The following is a 26,894-nucleotide window of genomic DNA, read 5'->3' on the forward strand; positions in this document are numbered from 1 at the left end:
GTTCTGTGCATAATTTAACATAATACTGTTCAATACGGATTCATTGTTAGATATTTTCAGATTGTGTTATCCACGTTCTGAGCCAGAGCAAATAGTTCATTCACACAAACCTTAGTCTTAGCCAACCAGGCGCCGCCCAGTGAAGTGTTAACTATTTTTTGCGCTTATTTGTGTTGCCAACAGTTCATGTTGCATTTGTCTTCACACATAATATGTATTGTTTGCACTACATTTTTAATCAATATATTTGTTCCATAACATTTATGAAAGATCAATCCCGTGTTGATATATTAATCATCCACCAACGATTGGCTAAATATCGTCAGGGCCACAATTTCATAAATATTATTTTAGCATTCAAGTTCATTTAGATTCTGATAAATGTGATAACCCCTGATGTAGAGTAATAACAACGAACACAGTCAAAGGGAAAAATCAGTTTAGCAGATGCATGGGCAAGATTGTCAAGTGGAAGGCTCAGTAGTTAATGTGCTCGCTGTCAGAGAGTAAACACATAGTAATAGTCGCTTACAGCCCTTCAGATCACACAGCAAGTCCAGTACAGTCATGCACTGTATTTTAACTGTTTGTGTATCGTATTTCCCGAGGCCTGTTTTGGAGACTAGCCCAAAGTTAGTCTTTTTTTTCTTTTTTGAATCATCAGCTGTTCCAGCCTATTCGTCTCCTAGTAGACTTTTAACCTATGTCCTCAATTCCTTGCTGAATGTATTCCTAACTCTGTCTTCTTCTACAGTTTTTGCCCCATTCAGTTGCCTCTAGCACCACGGGAGTTATTCCCTGATGTCTTAAAAGATGTCCTATCATCCCGTCCGTTCTCCTTGGCAATGTTTTCCACGTATTACGTTCCTTTCCGATTCTGCGCAGAACCTCCTCATTCCTTACCTTATCAGTCCACCAAATGTTTAGTATTCGTCTATAGCACCACATCTCAAATGCTTCGATTCTCCTCTGTGCCGGTTTTCCCACAGTCCATGTTCCACTACCTTGCGGGACGCCGTTAGATACGTATGTGCAAGAAACTGCTACAACTAGAAGATTAAAAATTCTTGAGTACTGTTCGAGTGTTTGGGATCCACAGAAAGTCGGATTAAAGAAAAACATTGAAGCAGTTCAGAGGCGGGATGCTAGATTTATTACCGGTAGGTTCGATAAGCACGCAAATATTACGAAGATGCTTCCGGAACTCAAATGGGCATTCCCAAGACTATATTCTTCCTGCAAGGCACTATTGTGCAAATTTAGAGAATCTGCGTTTGATTCCGACTGCAGAACTATTCTACTGCTGCCATCTTACATCTCGTGTAAGGACCCCGATGATAAGACGTGGTAAATTGGTGTTCGTATGGGGGCTTTTAGACAGTCTGTAAGCTGGGCAAGCAATTTGATTTTTGTAAGTTATCGATGTGCGCGTCAGAGAGAGAGAGAGAGAGAGAGAGAGAGAAAGTTATGTTACTGTTAAACAGTCTTTGGTCTTGTTGCAGTACAGTCTTTGCCTGTGCGCAGTCTCATACATTCTTTGTTGAAGTGTGGTAGGTGTTGCGCGTATTCAGTAGTGCTGTGTTGACATGTGATTGTATCTGTGAGATGAAGAAAGATTCATTAAATGACAGCAATGATGAATACGATGTATATGCACTACTGGCTATTAAAATTACTACACCAAGAAGACATACAGATGATAAAAAGATATTCATTGGACAAATCTATTATAGTAGAACTAACAAGTGATTACATTTTCACGCAATTTGGGTGCATAGATCCTGAGAAATCAGTACCCAGAACAACCACCTCTGCCTGTAATAAGAGCCTTGAAACGCCTGGGCATTGAGTCCAACAGAGCTTGGATGGCGTGTACAGGTACAGCTGCCCATGCAGCTTCAACACGATACCACAGTTCATCAAGTGTAGTGGCTGGCGTATTGTGACAATCCAGTTGCTCGGCCACCATTGACCAGACGTTTTCAATTGGTGAGAGATCTGGAGAATGTGCTGGCCAGGGCAGCAGCGAACATATTCTGTATCCAGAAAGGCCCATAGAGGCCCTGCAACATGCGATCGTGCATTATCCTGCTGAAACGTCGGGTTTCGCAGGGATCGAATGAAGGGTAGAGCCACGGGTCGTAACACATCTGAAATGTAACGTCCGCTGTTCAAAGTGCCGTCAATATGAACAAGAGGTGACCGAAACGTTTAACCAATGTCACCCCATACCATCACGCCGAGTGATACGCCAGTATGGCGATGACGAATACACTGTTCCAATGTGCGTTCACCGCGATGTCGCCAAACACGGATGCGACCATCATCATGCTGTAAACAGAACCTGGATTCATCCGAAGAAATGACGTTTTGCCATTCATGCATCCAGGTTCGTCGTTGAGTACACCATCGCAGGCGCTCCTGTCTGTGATGCAGTGTCAAGGGTAACCGCAGCCATGGTCTCCGAGCTGTTGGTCCTTGCTGCTGCAAACGTCGTCGAACTGTTCGTGCAGATGGTTGTAATCTTGCAAACGTCCCCATCTGCTGACTCAGGGATCGAGAAGTGGCTGCACGATCCTTTAGAGCCATGCGGATAAGATGCTGTCATCTCGACTGCTAGTGATACGAGACCGTTGGGATCCAGCACGGCGTTCCATATTACCCTCCTGAACCCACGGATTCCATATTCTGCTAACAGTCATTGGATCTCGACCAACGCGAGCAGCAGTGTCGCGATACGATAAACCGCATTCGCGATAGGCTGCAATCCAACCATTATCAAAGTCGGAAACGTTACGGTACGCATTTCTCCTCCTTACACGAGGTATCACAACAACGTTTCACCAGGAAACGCCGGTCAACTGCTGTTTGTGTATGAGAAATCGGTTGGAAACTTTCCTCATGTCAGTACGTTGTAGGTGTCGCCACCGGCGCCAACCTTGTGTGAATGCTCTAAAAAGCTAATCATTTGCATATCAGAGCATCTTCTTCCTGTCGGTTAAACTTCGCGTCTGTAGCACGTCATCTTCGTGGTGTAGCAATTTTAATAGCCAGTATGTATTTGAACGCAAAAAAAACATAACTCTTGAATAATGTTACTTTCATTATTTTTGAAGATAAGAGATGTAAGACTGCTGTACTGTGCAAATAGTTTGTCGGATTATTAGCTAATTAACTTGCTCAGAGTTGAGAGAAAGACCACACCACTTCCCTGAGTCGTGTGTTGAGTATCAACTGATTAAGCTGTTTTGTTTTTTATAGAAATTCTTTGTCAACACTGTACCCTTTTCAAGTAATTGTTCACTTTGTTAAGCATGGTATTGTTCAGACCAATGTTGTGTCTGGAGATCACACTAAACTTTACTCTGTCTTTTTGAATACATACTTCATGGTAAAATCATTGTTTTGGAATATCATTTCGTAGGAATAGTTTCTCTCCCCATTCCACTGTTTGAAAATTTACCATTACGCATCAACGCATTGCACCATGTGGTATGCAACAGTCAGAATATTTATTTAGAGAAGGAAAACAAGCTTAGCTGCTGCCTGCCTGCTGTTAGCTGTTGCGCTTTCGAGAAATCTGCAAAATGTTGCAAAGACTCGAGGTAAGTGGAAATTTTGATTAGGGGCATATAACTGTTTATTTCAGTTGTGCATGTAATATAAAGACAATTTGTATTCAGATCAGTTACAGTTCTGTTCGAATTAGGTTTTGTTCAGTCAAAGGTTTGCATAATACGTAGACTTTTATAGAGTGTGAGGAAAAGTTAGGGTGAATGAAATTTAGAAACACAGTGGGGAGCTTACAAGTCGCTTCTGTCTAGCTCTATTTGTAAATGAAACAGAAGAGGAAATGACTAGTAGCGATACAGGGTACCCACCACCATACACTGTGAAGTCATTTGCTGAGTATGTGTGTAGATGTAGAAAAGTGTCCGCTATGACTGTTCGTAGAACCTTTGCCAACACTGCAACGCAGTCAGTACAGTCTTACACAGATATACATGTAGAGGGAACATAACCAACTGGCAGTGGGTCAGAAAGCGAGCAACATTTCACACAAGATCTTCACCTGCGTCCATGCTGTGCCGTCCACAAACACGATACTTTCCAAAGGAAAGTATAATGTTGTGTACTGTTTAAGGGGGAAACGCGTGAGTTATGTAATCAACAATCTTGGAGCTGACATTACCATAAATTTCAAGATATATACGCAACGAAAATACGCCTAAGTATATATGAGCCATAAAAGAAAATATGGCTACATACTGAAAACTGTATTTCAAAGGATGAGGGTAGGATAAAAAAAAACACGTAAGAAGGGGTTATGACAGTCAACAAGTCTCTTACAAAACCCGAATAAATTCTGGTCATTAGTGAAGACTGTTAGTGGAACCAAAGTTGGTGTCTAAGCTCTCGTACATGAGACAGGAACTGAAATCGACATTAGCAAAGTAAAAGTAGACCTACTGAACTCCGTTTTCAAATGATTCTTTACAAGGGAAAACGTAAGAGTATTTCTCCTATTTCATTCTCACGTCGTTGTAAAGATTAGTGTCAGTGGTTCAGAGAAACACATGCAATTGTTAAAAACTGAACAAAACTCCTCTCCGTGATCGAATCTCTGTCAGACTCTACACCGAATTTTCAGCAACGTTATCACCTCTTCTAACAATTATCTTCTGCAGAACACGAAACCATGAGCAGTAATTAGTAGCAAGGTCTCTACCGCCGACAAAAAAGGTAGTAGAAGTGAACCACAAAACTACCGTCCAATAACCTTCACATCGATTTGTTGTAGAATCACATAACATATTCCAAGCTCAAACGTAATGAGGTATCTCAAACAGTGACCTCCTCCACGTCAACCAGCATGGATTCCGAAAACATCCATCATGTGAAACCCAAGTCACTTTTCTCGCATGAGACCCCGAAAGTCTAGGATCAAGGAAGTCAGGTAACTGCAGTGTTTCACAATTTTCGAAAAGCATTTGACTCTGTACCACACTGCAACACACCAACTTATAAAGAATCGAGTAGATTTTCTAAGCAGATTCCCTGAGGAGAAACGATATTTGCGACGTACAAAAATTAATGGATTGGTAGGCGGTTCGTATTTGACTACGCACAGCTCTGTTCAGAAAATGTGGCCCGACATCGTCATACAGTCTAGCCATGCACTTCAGCTTTGATGCCCATTAGCTAAACCAGCTGAAGTGTCAGTTTGAGCCTGAGATCTTCCTGTCAAATAATGAAAGCACTAGCCAATTAAGCGAAATCTTAAATAAACACAGATAAATGAATAATAATAAATGGCAATAATAGATTATTATCTCCTGATAATAAATGAATGTAGACGACTCTACAAATCTATACTGAATAAACTGATAATTTATCCAGTCAGTCAGATCCAAGAATATCTATAAATGGTGGTCCTACAATAATTCAGTTTAAAAGATGCAAATTGATAAATATTCAGTTGCAGGTAACATTGTGTAAATCTACACAATTGGAATGGCAGTAGACACTCTAGAATTCAGTATATCATCACTAGTTCGGCCAATAATAGTCCCATAAGCCCAGTACAGCAGGTAAATCACTTCAAAGTTTTCAACTTTTGTAGCCCTGTCTTTCTCAGTTGCGTGTAATATTAGGTCTATTGATAATTTTTACTTATGGACCGTCTGACAGCAACTGAATAAAACACAATTTTAGTGCCATACGCGTTTCACCTTTATTTTCTGCAAGGCACCAAAATACAGACACACACACACACACAGAGCACAAAAATAAAAAAAAAATTTATCACACCAAAACACACACACACACACACACACACACACACACACACACAAACACACACACACAAACGCACACACAAATGTATACACGAACAGACCACAGATACTTCAATAGTTACACCCATAAGTTTGGCAATAACATTGGATCTTTGGCAAAAACATTTGACAGTCGGCAACAGGAACCAAAACATTGCATTGAAACAATCGTTCGGTGCATAGTGCTGTGGAATGTGGGAAAAACCGCAAATTGGCGTTCATAAGAAGAACAACACCAAAAATGCAACAGGAGCCTAAAATGTAAGAAATTGTCCACGCAACCTGTAAGTACAGTTCAAAACATTACTACTTAATAGGAAATACCAACCACCAGAACTGTTTATAACCTATAAGCACAGTGACAAAAATGTAATAGCTAACATATGTACATATTCCAGGCCACTGAGTTATGCCTTGCAGAAAATAAAAGCGAAACGCGTATGGCACTAAAATTGTGTTTTATTCAGTTGCTGTCAGACGGTCCATAAGTAAAAATTATCAATATACCGTAACACTTCAAAGTTGTTTCAAGAACATCTTATAATCATCACTCACATTTAAAGTTCATACTTACTCACAAATCAAAGTCCCATTAGCCACGTAATTAAGCTGAATGTGAGCGAATTTTAAATTATTCACGACAGCTAGTCATCGAAAAACTATCGCTTTATCGCACTAACTGCTCTGCAACACCAAGTTTCCCCTCTCTATCGTCTCGACACCAAGACTTCCCTCTGTTTCAACTCTCTGTCGCTCCCAGGAATCCCACCTTACTCCCAAGAACCACTCCATGAATCCGAATGTCCGAGAGCCTCACCGTTGGCGCTAATGAGAAACACTTGTTCTCCCACCAATAGCATGATTTACTAAAATCTATAAAAAGGACCACCATTTACATAGTAATAAAGTTACAGATTACATATGTGGCTTAAACGTTTTCTCCCGCTTCTGTAGAGACCAAACACGATATTGCACATATACATGCGTAGATATAATCAATTAAAAATGATCTAGTGCTTACGCACCTACGAGTGTAACAAATAATAACAGAATACGCGTTAAAATACATGAAATCAAAGTTTGGCCTGCTCAACTGATTCGTCTATTGGCGCTCTATCTATGGGATTAAATATTATGGATCATGTACTGTTTTTAACCTGCAAAGATTTTAATGTTGTCCGACATAACATTTATGTAATACGCAATAAATCAAGAAATAAAACATGTATCATTGTTTTACTTTCAGACATGGTAGCTAGAGTCCAGAGCTGTCTTCGATTACTTGAAGCATTCGGCAGCTATTAATTCTGTAGTTACTATTACAAGTATTTTTGTTAACTGTGTTCAGCTAACTTTTACAGGCTTATTGTGATATGTCTAATATGAAAGTCTTAGTGAATGCGACTCAGTGCCGAAGCATGCTGATGTGCTTGGATCTGTCGTACTGTAGAATTATGAAATATTGCCATCTTTCATGCTGTAGCAAAAGCCGCCCTCGTATCGAACATACACAGTAGACCAGGCTAGAGGTTCGCCGCTTGCTACCTAATAAGGCGGGAAAACCATTCCGTTGTATACGGCTGGCCCATATGGAAAGTCCTTGGAGGCTGACGCCACTCTCAAGACACTTTCTAACGCTTTTCTCTGGCTAATTTTTCGACCGTATACGTTGTGTGGAACACCTCAACTTATCAATTTCTTGATACACTTGAAACTCAACACGTCCTGCATTTGCGTCAAATCAATAGTGTAAATAACTTTGTAGTGGCGTGTAAAGCAGGATGAGTTCATTTGATACTACATGAATTTAAATTAACACATGTAAATACATAATAAATACTCATAAAGTTAAAGAAACAACTGGCGTGTTAATCAAATAAACATATATGCAAGTCATCGAGACTGCAGAAAACATAATAAAATTGCGTTTATTTATCTTTTGCGCTGTTGTTGTTGTTGTGGTCTTCAGTCCTGAGACTGGTTTGATGCAGCTCTCCATGCTACTCTGTCCTGTTCAAGCTTCTTCATCTCCCAGTTCCTACTGAAACCTACATCGTTCTGAATCTGCTTAGTGTATTCATCTCTTGGTCTCCCTCTACGATGTTTACCCTCCACGCTGCCCTCCAATGCTAAATTTGTGATCCCTTGATGCCTCAAAACATGTCCTACCAACCGATCCCTTCTTCTAGTCAAGTTGTGCCACAAGCTTCTCTTCTCCCCAGTCCTATTCAATACCTCCTCATTAGTTACGTGATCTATCCACCTTATCTTCAGCATTCTTCTGTAGCACCACATTTCGAAAGCTTCTATTCTCTTCTTGTCCAAACTAGTTATCGTCCATGTTTCACCTTCATACATGGATACACTCCATACAAATACTTTCAGAAACGACTTCCTGACACTTAAATCTATACTCGATGTTAACAAATTTCTCTTCTTCAGAAACGCTTTCCTTGCCATTGCCAGTTTACATTTTATATCCTCTCTACTTCGACCAGAATCAGTTATTTTACTTCCTAAATAGCAAAACTCCTTTACTACTTCAAGTGTCTCATTTGCTAATCTAATTCCCTCAGCATCACCAGACTTAATTTGACTACATCTACATCTACATGACTACTCTGCAATTCACATTTAAGTGCTTGGCAGAGGGTTCATCGAACCACAATCATACTATCTCTCTACTATTCCACTCCCGAACAGCGAGCGGGAAAAACGAACACCTAAACCTTTCTGTTCGAGCTCTGATTTCTCTTATTTTATTTTGATGATCATTCCTACCTATGTAGGTTGGGCTCAACAAAATATTTTCGCATTCGGAAGAGAAAGTTGGTGACTGAAATTTCGTAAAAAGGTCTCGCCGCGACGAAAAACGTCTATGCTGTAATGACTTCCATCCCAACTCGTGTATCATATCTGCCACACTCTCTCCCCTATAACGCGATAATACAAAACGAGCTGCCCTTCTTTGCACCCTCTCGATGTCCTCCGTCAATCCCACCTGGTAAGGATCCCACACCGCGCAGCAATATTCTAACAGAGGACGAACGAGTGTAATGTAAGCTGTCTCTTTAGTGGACTTGTTGCATCTTCTAAGTGTCCTGCCAATGAAACGCAACCTTTGGCTCGCCTTCCCGACAATATTATCTATGTGGTCCTTCCAACTGAAGTTGTTTGTAATTTTAACACCCAGGTACTTAGTTGAATTGACAGCCTTGAGAATTGTACTATTTATCGAGTAATCGAATTCCAACGGATTTCTTTTGGAACTCATGTGGATCATCTCACACTTTTCGTTATTTAGCGTCAACTGCCACCTGACACACCATACAGCAATCTTTTCTAAATCGCTTTGCAGCTGATACTGGTCTTCGGATGACCTTACTAGACGGTAAATTACAGCATCATCTGCGAACAACCTAAGAGAACTGCTCAGATTGTCACCCAGGTCATTTATATAGATCAGGAACAGTAGAGGTCCCAGGACGCTTCCCTGGGGAACACCTGATATCACTTCAGTTTTACTCGATGATTTGCCGTCTATTACTACGAACTGTGACCTTCCTGACAGGAAATCACGAATCCAGTCGCACAACTGAGACGATACCCCATAGCTCCGCAGCTTGATTAGAAGTCGCTTGTGAGGAACGGTGTCAAAAGCTTTCCGGAAATCTAGAAATACGGAATCAACTTGAGATCCCCTGTCGATAGCGGCCATTACTTCGTGCGAATAAAGAGCTAGCTGCGTTGCACAAGAGCGATGTTTTCTGAAGCCATGCTGATTACGTGTCAATAGATCGTTCCCTTCGAGGTGATTCATAATGTTTGAATACAGTATATGCTCCAAAACCCTACTGCAAACCGACGTCAATGATATAGGTCTGTAGTTAAATGGATTACTCCTACTACCCTTCTTGAACACTGGTGCGACCTGCGCAATTTTCCAATCTGTAGGTACAGATCTATCGGTGAGCGAGCGGTTGTATATGAGTGCTAAGTAGGGAGCTATAGTATCAGCGTAATCTGAAAGGAACCTAATCGGTATACAATCTGGACCTGAAGACTTGCCCGTATCAAGCGATTTGAGTTGCTTCGCAACCCCTAAGGTATCTACTTCTAAGAAACTCATGCTAGCAGATGTTCGTGTTTCAAATTCTGGAATATTCCATTCGTCTTCCCTGGTGAAGGAATTTCGGAAAACTGCGTTCAATAACTCCGCTTTAGCGGCGCAGTCGTCGATAACAGTACCATCGGCACTGCGCAGCGAAGGTATTGACTGCGTCTTGCCGCTTGTGTACTTTACATACGACCAGAATTTCTTCGGATTTTCTACCAAATTTCGAGACAATGTTTCGTTGTGGAACCTATTAAAGGCATCTCGCATCGAAGTACGTGCCAAATTTCGCGCGTCTGTAAATTTTAGCCCATCTTCAGGATTTCGCGTTCTTCTGAACTTCGCATGCTTTTTCCGTTGCCTCTGCAACAGCGTTAGGACCTTTTTTGTGTACCACGGGGGATCCGTTCCATCTCTTACCAATTTATGAGGTATGAATATCTCAATTGCTGTTGCTACTATATCTTTGAATTTGAGCCACATCTCGTCTACATTCGCATAGTCAGTTCGGAAGGAATGGAAATTGTCTTTTAGGAAGGCTTCTAGTGGTACTTTATCCGCTTTTTTAAATAAAATTATTTTGCGTTTGTTTCTGATGGATTTGGAAGAAATGGTATTGAGCCTAGCTACAATGACCTTGTGATCACTAATCCCTGTATCAGTCATGATGTTCTCTATCAGCTCTGGATTGTTTGTGGCCAAGAGGTCAAGTGTGTTTTCGCAACCATTTACAATTCGCGTGGGTTCGTGGACTAACTGCTCTAAATAATTTTCGGAGAATGCATTTAGGACAATCTCGGAAGACGTTTTGTGCCTACCACCGGTTTTGAACAAGTATTTTTGCCAACATACCGAGGGTAGGTTGAAGTCCCCACCAACTATAACCGTATGAGTGGGGTATTTATTTGTTACGAGACTCAAACTTTCTCTGAACTGTTCCGCAACTGTATCTTCGGAGTCTGGGGGTCGGTAGAAGGAGCCAATTATTAACTTAATTCGGCTGTTAAGTATAACCTCCACCCACACCCACACCAATTCGCACAGAGTACCTACTTCGACTTCACTACAAGATAAACCACTACTGACAGACACCAACACTCCACCACCAATTCTGCCTAATCTATCTACATTCCATTATCCTCGTTTTGCTGTTGTTGATGTTCATCTTATATCGTCCTTTCAAGACACTGTTCATTCCGTTCAACTGCTCTTCCAAGTCCTTTGCTGTCTCTGACAGAATTACAATGTCATCGGCGAACCTCAATGTTTTTACTTTTTCTCCATGAATTCTAATACCTACTCCGAATTTTTCTTTTGTTTCCTTTACTGCTTGCTCAATATACAGATTGAATAAAATCGGGGAGAGGCTACAACCCTGTCTCACTCCTTTCCCAACCACTGCTTCCCTTTCATACCCCTCGACTCTTATGACTGCCATCTGGTTTCTGTACAAATTGTAAATAGCCTTTCGCTCCATGTATTTAACCCTTCCCACCTTCAGAATTTGAAAGAGAATATTCCAGTCAACATTGTCTAAAGCTTTCTCCAAGTCTACAAATGCTAGAAACGTAGGTTTGCCTTTTCTTAATCTTTCTTCTAAGATAAGTCGTAAGGTCAGTATTGCGTCACGTGTTCCAACATTTCTACGGAATCCAAACTGATCTTCCCCGAGGTCGGATTCTACTAGTTTTTTCATTCGTCTGTAAAGAATTCGCGTTAATATTTTGAAGCTGTGACTTATTAAGCTAACAGTTCGGTAATTTTCACACCTGTCAGCACCTGCTTTCTTTGGGATTGGAATTATTATATTCTTCTTGAAGTCTGAGGGTATTTCGCCTGTCTCACACATCTTGCTCACCAGATGGTAGAGTTTTGTCATTACTGGCTCTCCCAAGGCCGTCAGTAGTTCCAATGGAATGTGGTCTACTCCCGGGGCCTTGTTTCGACTCAGGTCTTTCAGTGCTCTGTCAAACTCTTTACGCAGTATCTTATCTCCCATTTCGTCTTCATCTACATCCTCTTCCATTTCCATAATATTGTCCTCAAGTACATCGCCCTTGTATAAACCCTCTATATACTCCTTCTACCTTTCTGCTTTCCCTTCTTTGCTTAGAACTGGGTTTCCATCTGAGCTCTTGATATTCATACAAGTGGTTCTCTTCTCTCCAAAGCTCTCTTTAATTTTCCTGTAGGCTGTATCTATCTTACCCCTAGTGAGATAAGCTTCTACATCCTTACATTTGTCCTCTAGCCATCCCTGCTTAGCCATTTTGCACTTCCTAACGATCTCATTTTTGAGACGTATGTATTCCTTTTTGCCTGCTTCATTTACTGCATTTTTATATTTTCTCCTTTCATCAATTAAGTTCAATATTTCTTCTTTTACCTAATGAGTTCTACTAGCCCTCGTCTTTTTACTTACTTTATCCTCTGCTGCCTTCACTACTTCATCTCTCAGAGCTATCCATTCTTCTTCTACTGTGTTTCTTTCCCCCATTCCTGTCAATTGTTCCCTTATGCTCTCTTTGAAACTTTGTACAACCTCTGGTTCTTTCAGCTTATTCAGATCCCGTGTCCTGAAATTCCCACCTTTTTGCGGTTTCTTCAGTTTTAATCTACAGGTCATAACCAATAGATTGTGGTCAGAGTCCACATCTGCCCCTGGAAATGTCCTACAGTTTAAAACCTGATTCCTAAATCTCTGTCTTACCATTATATATTCTATCTGATACCTTTTGTTGCACTCTTTTAAACTGTAATTAGTATTGAATACGGGCAGAAACTTACTTATGTCAATGAATTTGAAACTGTCCTCAAATATTCAGCCTGTGGTATTAGTTAATACTTCAGCATGTCGATCGTTGCACTTTCACACGTTTATATTTTGGAGTAGTTTAGATCTGGCATCGATTCTCCGTATCGGCCAATTCCAGGAGCTACTGTCCATTTCCCTGGTTCCAACCGCAAAGTACTGCACCCATGTATGTGTTGATTCACAACCGTCGTCAGAGCTGAAGAGTGAAAGCTGTCGAAATAAGACTATGGTACAATTCCCAATAACGATATTCTTACCGAATCCCCATAGGTCAGACTAAGTACGCCTTCCCCAGTGAAATCGGTACATATACAAAACAAAACAAGAGCAGCTGAACCCCCTCTCACGATACATTTTAAAAGGTTTCTCTGGCTGATTTCTCTAGCAAATCCGTTATGTTACAAAACTTATGCACATTATCAAAAGTACTATCGCATGGGGCATCAAGCGAAAACCGCGACTGGATTGAGAATTTCGTGGTACAGAGGACGTAGCTAGTTATCTTGCAAGGGGAGTCCGCAACAGATGTAGATGCAACATCGGGAGTATCCCAGGGAAGTGTATTGGGTTCCTTACTGTCATATTATACACCATATTATGTACAATGGCGTGCTGATAAGTAATACCTCCGAATTTCTTATGTGAAAACTCTTAAAGCTTTTTTAAATAAAAGTGAAACAAACATTATTAACATTCTGTCACTCTGTTCTTCATGTTTACATATTTATTCCTCAGTATAGTCACCTTAGCGAAATACACATTCCTTCTAGTGAGAGACCAGTTTGTTAATACTTTCACCGTAGAATGTTTGTTCACGGAACCACAACCTCAACTTTGCTTGCGCCTCTATCAAAGTAAAGTCTTCGAATGCATTCTTTAAGTTTTGGAAACAGGTTAAAATCGGATGGGACCAAGTCGGGACTGTACGTAGAATGATCGATGACAGTGAACCCAAGACGTGGGATTGTTGCACTGCTGTGTGATCTGGCACTGTCAAGCTGAAGGAAGAATTCGTAGTATTACCATGTTGTGAAGAAGGACATGCGACTGACGTCCGTGATTTTCAAAGAACTGTAAGTCGAATACGGCTAAGAAAATGGCATTTGTTCATCTGACGTTTTGTGTGCAGAATCACCAACATTGTCACGCACCGACATATAGTTGCGTTGCACATCGCCATGTTCAGCACTACAATCCGGAGCCCCCTAGTGGCAGAGGGCTTGAAATACATAGACACAAAGAATAAAGATCTAGTATGTTAATAATGTCTGTTTTGTTTGAAAAGCTTTGAGAGTTTTCATATAAGAAATTCGAAGGCATCACTTTTCAGCACACCCTCATATTCATGAACTTGTGGCCAACCTTAACAATAACCTCAGATTTTTCGCAGAAGTTGCAGTCATTTGCAGGGTGAGTCAGAGCGAAAGGTACATGCTTTGAGGGGTGATAATACTAGTAATACTCAACAAAAAAGCATCACATGAGTATATGTTCTGATGTTAACATAGTCCTAGGAAACTAATGAAAACAATGGGGAGTGCAGATGATAGCAAATAAAATATTGTGATCTAACGTTTTATTTCATTCTATACATTTTCTCACAAAAGACGTTCAAAATATCCACAATCAACTGCAATGCATTTTGCAGCGTTTGTAGAGAGCTACTGTGCTGCTCATCTCAGATTCGTACTGTCCTTTACTTGAACACACGCATCTAAAACAAGAGTGAGAAGTTTCTCTTTTGTGTCCACTGTGCGCTTGCAGGCTTTCCTCTTAAGCCAACGTCACTACCAGTAATCTAAAAGAGTAAGATCGGGTGACCTTGGCGGCCAGGATGTGACTCCAACGCCCAGGATACGTTTCAGTGAGGCACTACGTAATTGGCCGTAAGGAATGTGCAGGAACTCCGTCATGCTGAAAGTACACAAGACGTCGTAACACATTTTGAAGGAAATCAAGACACCGTAGGCCATTAAAACGGTTATCTAAAACAATTGTACCGATGAGTTGGTCATCAACAACACACACCACACAGGTTCAGTGAGAATGGTCAGTAGAGTCACCATTCCGTAGCCTAATGTCACTTTGGTTGTATTCCCATGGTAGTGGTGGTGAAGGAAGGACATGCGACTGACGTCCGTGGTTTTCAAATAACTGTAAGTCGAATACGGTTAAGCAAATGGTATTTGTTCATGTGACGTCACCACCTTTATCACCCCTTAAAGCATGTACCTTTCCTTCTCACTCACTCTGTATAGTGAAGTTCTCTCTGAAAATACTGCATAGATATTCAGTCATATCTAGACAAGATTTCAAAGTGGTGCAAAGATTGGCAACTTGTTTTTAACGTTCATAAATATAAAATTGTGCACTTCACAAAACGTAGAACGAAGTACCCTATAACTATAATATAAATGAGTCACAACTGGAACAGTTCAATTGACAAATATCCGATTATAACGATTTGTAGAGATAGAAACGGGACGATCACAATGGGTCTGTCGCAGATAAAGCAGGTGACAGACTGTGTTCGTTGGTAAAGTATCAGGAAACTGCAACCGGTCTACAAAGAAGGCTGCTTACAAAATGCTCGCGCGATCATCTTTGAATATTGATTTATTGTGTTGGATCAAATCAAATAGGACTACAAGGGGATACTGAATGTACACAAAGAAGGGCAGCACGAATTCTTACTGGTTTGCTTGACCCATGGGAGATCGTCACGGAGATGCTGAAAGAACTGAATTGATAAACGCTTGAAGACACGCGCAAGTTGTCCCGTGAAAGCCTACTTTGAAAGTTTCTAGAACCATTTTCAAGTGATGACTCTAAGAATATATTACAACCCGCTACATATCGATCCTGCAGAGATCGCGAAGACAAGATTAGACTGATTGCAGTGAAAGAGGGACGTTTGAGGATCGTTCTAATACCAATGAGCTGGAACCAAACTAGCCTCACGAAGCTAGATGTAGAGAGTAGCGGATGTAGTTTTGTGTTTTCAATGTACAAATGATCCGTTATGAAGATGTACGAAGCGTATTCCAGAATTAAGATCCCATAATCAATATTTAAGTGATGGCAGGCCTGTATGAAGTTCCACGCATACAGCGTTGTCTGTTGACTGTTTAGAAAACTACTGCAGTGTTGATCTCATTCAGTAGTCTTTTGCTAATCGGTGAGAGCAGATCGCAGTGGCCGAGGCAGTGGCCGAGACAGTCGTAGATCCTGCCGTTCTGAAGCGCGACCTGTGATTAGATTTCTGATGGCGACAGGATCTTCAGCTACTAAATTCCATAGTGAGTTATGCCTAGTGTATTGACCTGAGATAATGAGTGACAAGTTCGCAAACGGTGTCGAGATTTTCAAAATGGCCGCACAAATGTTCACATGAACCGCGGAGTGGCATGCCAGGTATTCAGACCGATGATATCGTTGACGAAGCGAACCAAAAACTTCAAAATTATTGGCGATTAGTGGTTTGGCTAAACAATTCCAAAATGCCAGAATGAGATTTTCACTCTGCAGCGGAGTGTGCGCTGATATGAAACTTCCTGGCAGATTAAAACTGTGTGCCCGACCGAGACTCGAACTCGGGACCTTTGCCTTTTATGGGCAAGTGCTCTACCATCTGAGCTACCGAAGCACGACTCCCGCGCGGTACTCACAGCTTTACTTCTGCCAGTATCCGTCTCCTACCTTCCAAACTTTACAGAAACTCTCCAGCGAACCTTGCAGAACTAACACTCCTGAAAGAAAGGATATTGCGGAGACATGGCTTAGCCACAGCCTGGGGGATGTTTCCAGAATGAGATTTTCACTCTGCAGCGGAGTGTGCGCTGATATGAAACTTCCTGGCAGATTAAAACTGCAAGGTTCGCAGGAGAGCTTCTGTAAAGTTTGGAAGGTAGGAGACGGATACTGGCAGAAGTAAAGCTGTGAGTACCGGGCGTGAGTCGTGCTTCGGTAGCTCAGATGGTAGAGCACTTGCCCGCGAAGGGAAAAGGTCCCGAGTTCGAGTCTCGGTCGGGCACACAGTTTTAATCTGCCAGGAAGTTTCAATTCCAAAATGTTTCTCGAATCTCAGTTTACAGGATTGTCAGTGAACAGCTTGGATATCACATACTGTGGGTGAGGTGGGTCCCAAAAATGCTCCTGATCAGGACAAGAAGCAAAGTACGCGTAGTGCACTACCGTTTTTGGAGAGCTATAGACAAGACGGAAATGATCTACCTTTCCCACGTTGTTACTGGCGGTGAGATGTTGATATCATACACCAACACAGATTCGAGACAAGTCAGTGCAGTGTCGCTATTCAAGTTCAGCAAACCCCAAAAGTTTAACCATCTTCGTTCTCGAATCGGAAAACGATGGACACCGTTATTGGCGACGATAAAGGCGTCCTTTTCATTGATTTTATGGACCGTGGGTCAACAATTAGAGGTGCGTGCACTGTGATACGCTGACCCAAGTGAGACGCGCGTTCCAAAATAGCCGTCGCGGCGAAACTGCCGTCTGGCATAATGATCCGCAACGCACGCCCTCACACCACTGCCAGAAACCTAGGGGCTTTTTGAGAACCCTCTTTACAATCCCGAACTTGGACCAAGCGACTATTTCTTCTTCTTGCGTTTGAAGAAGTGGCTGGGTGGACAACAATTCAAAAAGGACGATGAACTCAAGACTGGTGTTACCAACTGCTTCAATTCCCAGACGCCAGACTTCTATGCATAGGGTTTAAAGAAACACGTGCAGTGTTACAGAAAGAGTACAGATGTGAACGGCCATGATGTGGAAAAGTAGATATGTAGTAAAATATTACTGTCATTAAAAACCAAACGGACCTTGAGAGGTAATACGCCTTTACGAGGCACACAGTGACTTGCCCCCTCTGATATTTGTATCTTACTCTGAGTAATTCGATTTGGGGAAGTATAGCCGAGTACGGTCGTTGCAAGGTTAGTATTGAGAACTCAAAACATATGAATATTTTCCTCTCTAATTGCATGTGGTGAAACGTTACTATTCCTTCACACGCGGGCTTCCCACACAGCGTCTCTCGTCAGCCGGGTGGTCCAGTGACAGGTTGGTTCTCCTGATCTTGAAAGGGTTCTGCCAACGGGAGTGAGGGAGCCTAGTGGATGCTGTCCAGACGCCGACATTGTCATAAGAGAGGGGGCGACACGTCCACAGGGGCCTGAAGGGGCGGCTGCGGTTAGAGATTCCATTACTTCGTATAAACTTAGTGAAAACGCTTTCTGACAGAGTATGAGCGAGGCATGGGAATGACTAGTGTTCCCAGGCAGTCTTAGCGGGCAAATTCCCGCGTTTTCTGCAAAATTATAACTGTGACTGGCTTGCTCAGGGGATAACACCGTGACGTAGCAAAATCGGCGCAGAAATTGCCGCCAAGTACCTCCATTGGTGGAATAGTAGGGCTTTGGCAATAGAGAGGAATTTGCAGCCGGTTTTCGAGTTGCTGATTGGCACATTTATCCACGGCCACTGTCGTGGGGGCGGTAATGTTCTGTGTTCGGCTTGTACGGGGGCTCTTCAGAGTCAGCTCTCGCCTTTCGGTCGCAGTAGGATACAAGATTGAGCTCTCGCTGCTCTGCACAGCCTGCCCTCCGTTGGATGTCTAATATACTTTCATTTAATTGTAACTATTTGACGAAGTTGCTGAAGTTTCGACTTCAACGTAACTTTCCGAGTACAGTTGGCAATTGAGCATTCTGCGTACAAGCGGCCTGTGTTGTCCGTCTTGAGCAGTTTTGGCTAAAGTTGACTGTATCTGAGTTACCGTGTGACTTCGCTTGTTAAAATCAATCACTGTACCGTCAGTGATTGTGTCGCGAGCCTTCTTCGTCTCCCTCAGAGGCGCATTCGTATTGCTAGGAAGTCTTTTGTCTGGAACAACCAGACCAGGATAATTTGTTTCGGCCTACACTCGCGACATTATCATCACCACGACGGGACGTCGAAGCAACCAGCCAGCGCCTCCAGTACGGCAGATCGTGTCCTTGCAGTTAAGAAGACAGCTTGGTTATATATGTCCGCAGCACCAGCAGTTTGGGAAATTTTGCTATGTGATAATCAGAGTTCAACAGAGCGCGGCTGTTCTCGGCTTTTCTAACGTGGTTCTGTCTTGGGTGTTCATTGTCTGAGTTCTCACTACTATAACAGGAATTACTGTTTGGTTGGCTGGGTGTTTCTCTGAAGATTTGAGTTGCAAGGAATTGGCTCCACATAACACTTGGTCATAAACGTCACAAGCTAGTTTATGGACAACTTCATCTTCACAGCATTTATTTGGGTATCCAACTTGAAGTATTGTAAATGTTTCATGTGTTTTGTTTATTATTTTGAGTTTAGTCATAATAAATCAAATTGTTATTTTGGACAGAACTTTCATTCTGTAGATCAAAAGAGCAACCCTTTCATTTCACACTACGTTACTGAAACTTTCCTTTATTAAATTAATTTCTGTTAAATTAAATTATTTCAGGTGCCAAACTCTTTTCTATTCAATTTGCAGGATCGATTACAGCCAATTCGCGTTTCTTCTTGATCCAAGTGCAACAGCAAAAGCCGGCGTTAGAAAAGCGGGGGCTTAGAGTATCATTTCCATATTAAGATTCTAGAAGAATTTAGTGTTAAATACACCGCTAGCCCCGCCACCTCGCAACCTTAGTATTGCAATACGTCTCGTTTATGGATTAATATGTGGGATTTCAGGCAATGGATGTGAAAGGTAGTCGCTGTAAACTCTAAAGCCCCGAAGTCACATGTTTGAGAGAGTAACTACTCGGTGTTTAGTACCATTATGCTTAGGTGAATGTCTGGTAAGAAATTATAGAGAGCACGAAAATATTCGTAATATGGAAAAATGATTTATTTTTATGTTGAAGCATGTTAACAGAGACTTTACTCTTCACTGTGCGAACTATCTTATGAAAGATAATGAGAATTAAGGAAGTTTCACTATTTTTCGAAACAGTTACTTTCTTTTCAGGGACACAGCAGATGTCTTTGACGGCGTTAGGAGGAGAAAGTGTAATCTCAAAGTGTTTCGTGAAGTCCTTTAGAGAATTCCATTGACGACATTAGAAGAAAATGGTTTCTTGAAGTCTGAATCGAGAATTCCATTGACTACCAGAGTACTTCGGCCGATACCAGTTGTGGAACCGCTCAATGGAATGGGTAGTCTTAGCAATGAATGTGGGTTAATGAAAATAGCGCTAGGAATAAAGTGTCGAAGAGAAACAGGAGAACTGCGACTTGTTTAAGGTCACTCTTGGGAGTAATAAGATAGTAGAGGAAGAGTCTTCCGTCTACAAATCGCAATTATATGGGAAGGGTGATGCTAGAAGAATAATGGAACTAATTTGGTGCTGATGAAGAAAGCTTTCTTCCAACATTGCTGTTGTCAAATTTTGACTTGGCGTTAAGGAAGATCTGGTATCAAATACGTGGAAGTTCAGTACCCGCATGGGGACGTGGACCTAGATAACGAATAGAGTTCCTGGCGGCCGGCATAAATACGGCCATCCAGCGAACGGTCAGTCAGTTCTGTATTCCCGTCTGATATCGTCGGTTACTTTCATCGCTATACTGCCGACTACTCGATAATAGCCTCGCTTGGCACTTGGTTCTTCTCTGGTCGCTTTTCGGATTGTGCCTCTCTTTGTTCTCGGCCTGTTGATATGGTTGTGGTAAAGGTTTTTCGCCTTGCACATTGTTGTTGTATGGGTTGCTTTGGGTTTGTCCTAGTCTGTATGTTGTCCCCCGTCACTCAGCGGTGCTTAGCCCGACTACTGATTGGTATCGTGTTCTCCCCCGTAGGGAGCCCTTCCGCCTTGCGGCTTCACCCGTTTCTCTCCTGGATTCCGAGTCGTGCGCTGATACCCGGCTATTCCCACATACAGCAATGGGTTGGGGAAAATGGAAACTGTTCGGTAACATGGACGCTAAATTGGTTTGCCTGCTGCAGTAACAGCAGCATCTATTGCGACAGCAGAGGCTACAGATAAATTTGTCACAAAAGTCATTTCAGCTTCAAACGGACGAACTCCGATCGCATGAAGCCAATTTGTTCCAGTACGTCCAGTGTCTTTTCCGTCTTTCAGTGACGCTACGGAGGACTGGGGCACATATTTGCATCGAGTGAAGCAACATTTCACGGCGTTTCAACTCACCGATGATTTATAGCAGAGGAAGTTCGTGAAACTATGATCTCCTACACAGCATTGTATCTATATCGATTCTCTCTCTCTTTTCCCCCTCTCTATATTGTATCGGTCTTTTAAGTTTCGAATCATGGCGTCGCATATATTTCACACACGCGTAGTAACGGCTAAAATATACTCCAACAATCATCAATATTGCTACGTAGGCAAATGGCACAGAGTAAAAGTACCAAGTTGGTTTATAATAATTTTCTTATATTGTCAACAAACACGCTAGATATAAAATACACGTGGTTTGTTTAAAACTGTGGTGGTTAGTGACCGATAAATAAATAATGTTGCAGAGAGAGACTCGACATAACCGCCTACGTAGATGTTTCCTAAGTTCTTTGTTAAACACTGATCTTTTATACTTCTGGGAAGCTTAGCCACAGCCTGGGGGATGTTTCCAGAAAGCGATTTTCACTCTGCAACAGAGTGTGCGCTGATATGAAACTTCCTAGCAGATTAATATTGTGTGCCGGACTGAGACTCGAAGTCGAGACCTTCGCCTTTCGCGGGCAAGTGCTGCTCTTTCAGGAGTGCTAGTTCTACAAGGTTCGCAGGAAAGCTTCTGTAAAGTTTGGAAGGTAGGAGACGAGGTACTGGCAGAAGTAAAGCTGTGAGGAGGGAGCGTGAGTCGCGCTTGGGTAGCTCAGATGGTAGAGCACATGCCCGCAAAAGACGAAGGTCCCGAATTCGAGTCTCAGTCTGGCACACAGTTTTAATGTGCTAGGAATTTTCAGATGGTTAATTGGTTAACAACAGCAATTGTTCTTATATTTAAATGCATTGTGCAACATGGGACACGATTGCAAATGTTTACTAACTCATGTTCATGTCTTTTACTCAATGTATTTTATTACAACAGCCTTAATTTAATTTCACATTCCTTCCAACAAATTAATACTCTATTTGAAGGCGACCGTTGATGTCCGTAAGCATATTCATGGCTCTATATTATTTCCGTGTCAAAATTTTTAGCAGCTGATAGTAATAGAACAACATTCATGTCACCCCACGCTGCACTGTTGCCAGATTTATTCAAGGTGGCTGATCCAAGATGGCGGCGATAGATGTGGCAGCGTCACAATGACGACATGGCAGGAAGTTCAAATTTTGGCGGGAAAATAGGTCAATTGAGATACCTCCCCTTACCTAACATCCTCCTATCCCCTCCCCCCCCCCCCCAATAAAATGGCGGAAATATCAAATTTTGGTGGGGAAAAAAGGGTACTTGGGCTACCTCCACTAACCTAAGAAAATCGCTGGAAAAAAGGTTACTTGGGCTACCTCCACCAACCTAAGTCATCTGTCAGCCACCTCATCCTTGGAACTGGTGGGAAAAGGACTCACTCCATACTGAACTGCTTGATAGGATAGACGTAAGCCTTTATTTGGCACGCAGTCTTTATTCAAATAATTTGAGTCAGTAGCTCCATCCCGTGTGTTCACTATGAGGTCTGGAGACCAACTGACATAGTACCCAGTACTGTTACCAGAGGGCTCTGGTGTCCCATGCTGGTCAAGGGAAAAATTGTGGGAAAATGAATCAGCCTACTCTACGCTGCTGGATAAGAAGGACTGCATTTTATTTTGGAACAACTTATTTAGGGATGGTGTCATAATAGACAGCCGACAGACCTGCAAAGTACTCGTAAATCACCGAAATAATCCACTGCACAATCTACAGAGACGCAAACAACTCGTAAAACACTTATCAAACACGCTCACTAATTATAAACTGTGTGAAATAACATATTGTATAGCCCTCAGACATGTTCACAAAATAATGCAGAGACACGTTCACTATGCGTAAAATTGGCAAAATAATGCTGTATAACGCTCTGCCAACATGCTCACAAGGCTTAAATAGCTGAAAATAGTGCAGTGCACAAGCACACGCTGCACATAAAAACTTCTTTCGAGCTATCGTTGAGAAATTCGAGCGTGACGTATCAGATGTTCAACACGCATACATGCTGATGCCGCTGACTTCAGACGCAAGCCACTGCCGGAGAGACAAACATGGGTGCAAGCCGCTGCCGCCTACAAGTAACAGGCGGAAGTCTCGTCTGTTTTCAGGTATACAGTTAGAATTCTTCAAGTGTTATTCTGACGTCACATGTCTATGTACATAAGAGCCACGTCTCCCTCTGGACGTGCATATGTTTCCCATTGAAAGCTCAATGCCTTTCTACCTGCTGTCCAGCGAAGACCTAATTGAAGTGCCTCACCATCGTAGGCATAGCTAAAAGGTTCTCAAAGTTATACTGATGTCACATGTCTGGAACCGCAAGACCGATACGGTCGCAAGTTCGAATCCTGCCTCGGGCATGGATGTTTGTGATGTCCTTAGGTTATTTAGGTTTAACTAGTTCTAAGTTCTAGGGGACTAATGACCTCAGAAGTTGAGTCCCATACTGCTCAGAGCCATTTGAACCACTTTGATGTCACATGTCTATGTAAATAACAGCCAAGTCTCTCTCTTTCTGAACATGCTATAGAAATCTGTTGCAATGCTTCCCAGAATAGCACAGGTTGCATTGTACCTATCGATCCCAATGTGATGCACGAGATGCATCCAGCCACGCAAGTGTTTACTGTAGCTGACGCTTAGCTGCAAGTCTAATGTCAAGTGAGAGATGTCTGAATAGCTACTCACCATTGCAGGCGCATCTAAAAGGTTCTCAATGTTATACTGCTGTCACATATCTATGTAAATAAGAGCCAAGTCTACCTCTCAGAAATTGTAAGGTGCCCTAGAAACAGTTAACGTTCGCTTTTTAGGAGCATTCGCTATGTCTCAGCTTGCCTGCATGAAAATTCTTGCCCTGTTTGCGAAAATAGCCCGGAATAACGCCGAATACATTCCTCCTGTTGGTACTAACGTGGCATCCTGTCCATCACATGTTACCCTTCCCAGAAATCTTTAAGTCCTGTTTTCAATAAACATCTCTCAAATGAAAACCTTCTCACCACTATGGAGCGGTTCCTATGTCCCAGCACAGAGGATGTCTTGCGAATGAATGGAGCATTCTGATCGGGTGTTACTGAATTTACACGCAAAATTTCTCATGCTGCCATTGTGGATGCACTGTCCACCTTTTCCTTTCTGTAAATGAGTCTTTCAGTGGCAAAACTATTTTGTACAGATCGCCATAGTGCAGTGACAGTCAAACCCTGTAAAAGTGTCCTACAGATCGTTGAACACGGAAAGACTCTTACTCAATTACACTGCCCTGCCACTGAGGATGGAAGCTTGAATATTTCAGTGTCAAACCGATCTCCACTTACCATATCGATGAAGTAAACATAAAATTCATATCCAGCGCCATACAACATAGCTCCTTTTGTATCAAGCATGTAGTTATCGACTGCAGACGCTCGTACGCATACCATGAAGACAGACAGCATAAGCACATGCATCGTATATACTCCTTGCAGCACTATATTATATTTCCCGCGAGGTCGGGCGGTTATCCACCGCAGCTGACGGTCACAAGACATCTGCCACCTATGCATGACCAGAGTGCCCTCAGCAGACCGAAGCCACTCTCCTAACTGTTGGACAAGGTCAGGGTCGGTTCCCCTCGGCACAAAGGCGTTACTGTTTCTGGCCCCAACCTGCTTGCTTGCTTTCTACACTCATCTCCAGACTCTGGGTTTACAAGAACATACGTTATTTCACATGGTTTGAAAGAGTATCACACTATTTTCGCTATACTTCTCGATATCAACCACTTAGCAATATCGTTTGCATAGCAGTATCGCTTGCACATTACAATTCCAAATATATAGACTGGAAATTATTTTTCTAGAAACCAAAACTTTAGGAAGGTGCACCATGCTGTAAACCACTAAGTAACTAGAAATTTATCTCGTCTGTGAAGACCTTTACGTGAAACCTCGAAAGAAATAGAGGAAATTGATATTTCCACTCACGAATACCAATGTTGGTGATATGATTCCAAATCTTCCTTGTAATTTACAAAGTCAACTAAGGTGTTTCTCATGTCAAGAGAAACAGCTAACGTGCCCTCCATCCATCTTTCACCTCAGAGATGCACTCAAGACACACCACAATCGATGTTCTATCACCCAAATAAAGACACCAAATGTGCACAAGCAGTCAACCATACAATTTACATGGGAAGGAATAATGGTCCAGCGCAAACACACGTCCATATTGAACCTTCTCATATAACCACGCTATCATGAAGGCTGCCTAACACATAGTGAGTATTAGTTCGCTATTCAACCGTCTAGAGGACGACACGGTTAAGTCAGTTCCATTGCTGATTCTCAACAGGCCTTTCCATTTGGACAGCTCCTGTCATTAGCTGGAAACCTGAATCATTCCCACCACACGCCAGCGCTACCGCGTGCCACGCACCCCCAGAGAGAATCGTCCTACGAAACTGGGTACATTTATATTTTATCATTGTACTTACAATTACCCCCCCCCCCCCCCCACATGAACCATGGACCTTGCCGTTGGTGGGCAGGCTTGCGTGCCTCAGCGATACAGATAGCCGTACCGTAGGTGCAACCACAACGGAGGGGTATCTGTTGAGAGGCCAGACAAACGTGTGGTTCCTGAAGAGGGGCAGCAGCCTTTTCAGTAGTTGCAAGGGCAACAGTCTGGATGATTGACTGATCTGGCCTTGTAACAATAACCAAAACGGCCTTGCTGTTCTGGTACTGCGAACGGCTGAAAGCAAGGGGAAACTACGGCCGTAATTTTTCCCGAGGGCATGCAGCTATACTGTATGATTAAATGATGATGGCGTCCTCTTGGGTAAAATATTCCGGAGGTAAAATAGTCCCCCATTCGGATCTCCGGGCGGGGACTACTCAAAAGGATGTCGTTATCAGGAAAAAGAAAACTGGCGTTCTACAGATCGGAGCGTGGAATGTCAGATCCTTAATCGGGCAGGTAGGTTAGAAAATTTAAAAAGGGAAATGGATAGGTTAAAGTTAGATATAGTGGGAACTAGTGAAGTTCGGTGGCAGGAGGAACAAGACTTTTGCTCAGGTGACTACAGGGTTATAAACACAAAATCAAATAGGGGCAATGCAGGAGTAGGTTTAATAATGAATAGGAAAATAGGAATGCGGGTAAGCTACTACAAACAGTATAGTGAACGCATTATTGTGGCCAAGATAGACACGAAGCCCACGCCTACTACAGTAGTACAAGTTTATATGCCAACTAGCTCTGCAGACGACGAAGAAATTGAAGAAATGTATGATGAAATAAAATAAATTATTCAGATAGTGAAAGGAGATAAAAATTTAATACTCATGGGTGATTGGAATTCGCGTGTAGGAAAAGGGAGAGAAGGAAACGTAGTAGGTGAATATGGATTGGAGCTAAGAAATGGAAGAGGAAGCCGCCTGGTAGATTTTTGCACAGAGCACAACTTAATCATAGCTAACACTTGGTTTAAGAATCATAAAAGAAGGTTGTATACATGGAACAACCCTGGAGATACTAAAAGGTATCAGATAGATTATATAATGGTAAGACAGAGATTTAGGAACCAGGTTTTAAATTGTAAGACATTTCCAGGGGCAGATGTGGACTCTGACTACAATCTATTGGTTATGACTTGTAGATTAAAACCGAAGAAACTGCAGAAAGGTGGGAATTCAAGGAGATGGGACCTGGATAAACTGAAAGAACTAGAAGTTGTACAGAGTTTCAGGGAAAGCATAAGGGAACAATTGACAGGAATGGGGGAAAGACATACAGTAGAAGAAGAATGGTTAGCTTTGAGGGATGAAGTAGTGAAGGCAGCAGGGGATCAAGTAGGTAAAAAGACGAGGGCTAGTAGAAATCCTTGGGTAAGAGAAGAAATATTGAATTTAATTGATGAAAGGAGAAAATATAAAAATGC

The sequence above is a fragment of the Schistocerca gregaria genome, chromosome 4, assembly GCF_023897955.1.
Source record: "Schistocerca gregaria isolate iqSchGreg1 chromosome 4, iqSchGreg1.2, whole genome shotgun sequence".
NCBI lineage: Eukaryota > Metazoa > Arthropoda > Insecta > Orthoptera > Acrididae > Schistocerca > Schistocerca gregaria.